This window comes from Cottoperca gobio, chromosome 12, assembly GCF_900634415.1.
Source record: "Cottoperca gobio chromosome 12, fCotGob3.1, whole genome shotgun sequence".
NCBI lineage: Eukaryota > Metazoa > Chordata > Actinopteri > Perciformes > Bovichtidae > Cottoperca > Cottoperca gobio.
The window spans coordinates 19,588,084-19,593,065 of record NC_041366.1 but is presented as its reverse complement, the minus strand read 5'-3'; positions in this window follow the sequence as shown (position 1 = coordinate 19,593,065).

Genomic DNA, 4,982 nt, shown 5'->3' with positions numbered 1-4,982 from the left:
AGTATAAAACATAAAGGGTCATTCTGCTGCTTAATGAGCAAATATATTTAGCTGTCAATACTTTTTACTTCCACTGAAGGAAGATTCTTAATGTAGGACTATACTACTGCTATTGCTACTTTAATTTTCTTCACTGGGGGGTCGCTCGCTCGAAACGATAACAAAAGACAGAGTTTGCTGGCGTCCGTTTCCTTCAGTGCAGTCAGCTTCTCCCAGTTAGAGTTACTTTATTGTTCAGGAGGTTTTAACCGGCAGCGGAAACGTTAAAAATGAGTGTTTCTCTGACGCCGTTTGCTCGCCTTGTTTCTGTGATCCAGACTTCTGATGAATGTCCATTTATGTTGACACAATGGTGACGCACGCACAAAGAGAATAATTACAGGCGTCCACATGAAACTTTAGTTTGATTGTTGGAAACATTTGGGATATAATGACTCAACAACGTATAGAGCAGGTCTTTTAATGCAGAACTGTTCCATATTATAACGTTAAAGGGAAAGATGCTTCCACCGCTGCACAGTTTCCCATGATGTGGTTACCTCAGGCTGACAATAGAAAATGTATCTGAAACGCATGCATTCCTTCACACACGCACCAGGAGTCCTTTCCCACCTCCGCGCTCCCCTACGCAGAGGTTAATGAACTTGTTTTGAATTCCTTTACTTCTTGACAGGAACTACATTCCAAGCCTTGAAAATAGCGGCTAAAACAAAGAGAGGAAGTGATGTGAGAGCACTTCCTATCGACTCCCCTCTGAATTTATCTCAATCCTGCAGACTTGCTCGCCTCCCGCTCGGCCCCACCCTGACCAACGCTAAGAAAAGCGGGCAGATTTGAGCCTTCACGCTTTTATCCACAAGCATCAATTGGTTTCAGGTGGAGACGCTGCAGGTGGAGACGCTTCAGGTGGAGACGCTTCAGGTGGAGACGCTTCAGGTGGAGACGCTGCAGGTGGAGACGCTTCAGACCTTTCTGAGCGCTCGATTACAGCGTGAAACTTCCCCAGTGGATTACTGACGTTAAGATAATTCACTTTTGCGTTGTACGTTTTCTGACATTATGTTTAGACGGGAAATGATCTTATTTGCCAGGGTCAAAATTCTTGTTTCATTTTGTTGAAATATTAGATTGAAAGGTTTTCACTGAGGGGACGTTGGATATCTTTTTGAATCACTCCATAAATCAGAAAACACTCACCACAGCCCCCCCCAAACAAACTCATTTTCGATATGTTTTTAGGGATTAAGATGTGATATAAATCAGGCTCTGAATGATGTATGAACAAACCCCCCCCCCTGTTAAAACCTTCAGAATATGAAAGTGGAAGGTTTGGTATGTAAGTGCAGTGTATTCTGGATTTGTCTGATAAACAGACTCTAAATGAAACATTAAAAAACAATGTTTTTAACTGCCGTTTGTCAACGTCAAGCGAGCAACATCTTCCAATTGTTGCCCCTCTTTGATCCTCATTGTCTGAGCCTTCACGGTCCAAACCAGCCTGGTTCTGATTATCTGCCCCGTTTGGCCCAAACGTTAAACTTCTCCTCCATCCCCTTGACGCAAATGTAGATGTATTGGTGGTGAGAAGTGGAGGATACATCTGCAACATGTGTCATGGTGTATTTTGCGCTTGTTTCAATGCAAACCTGCTGTGACCTTCGACCTCTCGTTCATATGGCGTTCTGCCGCAGGGACGGTGGTGGGCGACGGCAGGATTAGCAGTAAGCACAATGTGTTTGGCAGAGCTGCAGGAGGCCGTTGGCTCTGTGCTTTCCCCTCCACTGTTTATTTTGTCACGATTCATTTCAACGTGACAAATGTTCATCACGCAAACGACTTCTTTTAGTAAAATATGCAAACCTCGGCTGTTCCAAACCGTACAGGTACAGTTGGCTGACGGTGTAATAAATGTGCTCCCGCGTGTACGACATGATTGTTTTTCCAATGCCGGGTTGTATAAGCACACCGCTCTAATCTACAGTTTAAATGGATAGAAATCGTTTAGCGAGGCTGCAGCGTGAGGCGTTTAATGTTGATGTAATGGCAACATTAGAAGGGGAATAAGGGGTGGGAGACAGGAAGCGCCATTTAGTTTACTGGCTCAATCTCCAGAAGCAGATCTTCCGGTTGACGGGTGCTTCCCTGTGTTAAGGCTACAATAATACATCCAGTGCCGGCTGATAGATGAGGAGGAGATGAACAGGAGGGGAGGGGTGGACGGGGACGGGGATAAAAAGCGGTGCGAAATAGAGCTGAGAGATGCTAGAAAGATTTGTAATTGAAATTGTTTTTGACTGATATTGCAATTGGGATATGATTTGTGCGTACCATTATTCTCATTTCCATTGAATAACATATTCAAACTGGAATGAGAGGGCAGACCTCCGCCATTGGCCGAGTTGGGAAGTCGTTCTTCAGACTTCTGTGTGTTAGCGACAAAGAAGGTGTGTCGTGTTGTACTTTACTGCTCCGAGCGTTTAAACATGTTGATCTGTTTCCTGTCTGCGTGAATCTGTTCCCAACAAAGGTCAGGTCGTCTCTTCTGCATGAAGTACATTTTGACACACGTTTCAACAAGGTGGCGGCAGTTGAAGCTCAAACGATGTAGAAAACCCAACGTTTCTATCGTTTCGTCAGCGTGGAGCTTCAGTGGACGTTGAAGTCACGCGCTTCATGTGCATCATGTATTCGCTACATCTGTTTACATTGTTGTTTGAATTTTATGCGTTTCAACAAATTGAAAATGTGCATAAAACAGATGGAAACTTCAGGATGCAGAGAGGCCACAGGGGGGTCTGTTTGGGCAGTAACACTACCTGCTGATCTGTAGATGTTGTACTAACAGTGAAAAGGTGTAAAATAGATTCCTTCTGTTGTGATTCCAGCCGGGGGAAACTTTTGCACACAGGATTGTGTTTGTGTAACGAAATGGAGATTATAGGTCCGACGCTCTCGTCTATATTTCACCTCAGGAGGTTCACGCTCGTGCTGCTCGATCCTGCCGCCAGTTTATTTTTGAAAATAACTCAAAAACAATAAATGTAATTCTTCCTCGCCCACACTGGGTCCGGATTAGGTTGCATTCAAGGACACGAAACAAGCCTGGTGATGAGTAGCGTTCCTGCTCCACGGATGCAGATCTTGGTGTTTCTGTCTCGGCACCTCTTCATCATCCTCGTGAGTGTCTGTCAGTGGCACCATCTGCACCGTTTCCCAGCGTGTAATGTATGTATGTATGTGTGTATGTAATGTATACACTTAAAAACACATCTCTCAAACAGCAAAACCCTCAATGACTGCTGACATCACATACAGGGGAAACCCCCTCAGTTCAATCATGTACATGTGAGTTTCCCCCTCTCTATCTATATGAATGTTGTGCTTTAAGATTTAAAGGCCGCTAATGTGTCGGGCGATGACCCCCCCCCCCCCCCAAGGAGAGTAGTGAGGTTCCCCCTTTTTAACAAGTCTCTGCAGGCTCATCCGTCTTCCCTGAGAGCCTGTCAGTCTGTGCTCAGGGATTTATCAGCTTGACAAATGAACCGGCGCTCAGAGGAGACCAGCGGGCACAAAGGGGGCCGGACAGAACGTCGCCGTCACAGAACTGCTGTGTCGGCAAACTAAGTGAAGTAAAACTAAAATGTTATCCACACTAACATCTACACAAGTACTCTACTGAAGTACAATTTGGAGATGCATACTTTTAATTGAGTATTTCTCTTTTCTGCTAGATGGAAAATATAAAATGGCTCTGAAGTAGCTTAAAGTACTTTTTGTTTTATTTCCCAGCACTGCGTGTGGCTGGTAGTTAATCATCAGCGACGGGGATGGAGAGTTTAAACAGGAGCAACACACACACACACACACACACACACACGTATGGATGGTGTTTGACCAGCGATCAGCAGCCTCAGCAGCAGCTCTTATCAGCATCTCGGTCACTTTCACAGTTCAATCAGCACTCTGTGTGTGTGTGTGTGTGTGTGTGTGTGTGTGTGTGTTTGAAGACGGGGGGTGGGTCAAAGAGCAAAGGAGGGAGAGTAAATGAAAAGGATTCCCAGAGTTGTGAGGTGTAAAGGTTGCTCTCCATCTTCGTCAGAAAACTTAAAGCAATTAAGTTTTATCTCACAGCTGAGTCTTTGGGACGTCCATCGAATCCCTCAGTGTCACTTTACAGCTTTTAGTAGCAGTGATGCGCTGTGCAGACACACAAGGAGAAACAAACCATAAATAAAACTAAGATAACATCATTAAGACAAATACAACTTAACACACTGCATAGTTTATACTTCTATTTGTGATATAAATAAATGTTTCTGATCAAATGCAAAAGTTGTAATGGAGCCTGTGTTTTTTAAAATGTTTTGGTCACTAATGGATCACCGAAAGTGATTAAAGTAACTTCATGGAAATCCATCCCGTAGTTTCAAGGGAAAGAATCAAGGGGTCACCGAAGTCAGTGACTTAGTTTCCTTCCTCTGTTCATGTGTGTGTGTGTGAGTCCGAGCGGCTGGGAGGCGACGTTCAAGAGTCCGCCTGCTCTATGGGCCCCGTGGCGGGGGAAGGTCAGCGGAAGATTCTGCTCATTTAATACTCGGAAGTCAAACTTCTTCGGCTTCATGTGCCACTAAGCAACTTCCATATAAATGAACAGGGTCCCGCTGAATCCAGTTCTTTTAACAGGTCGGTACAAAATGTCATAACAATGACACTTCTGGTTCCCTCGAGGGGAACGGGGGAATGCTGACTTCTGGGTTGAGTCCTGCAGCACTTTAATCGTTTGAGATGTTTCAGTCAGGACTAAACTGACAGACGATGCCATCCCGAGATTGTTCTGTTGATGGAGGACAGCCAGAGGAGCAGGTGGGTGTAAAACAAGCCCTTTGTTTGTTTATTCCCCCCCCCCCCTCCCCCACCTGCTGTCACTTCCTCCTTTCATTTATTTAGTGTTCCCCTCACTTCATCCTTCACTTGGGTGTCTG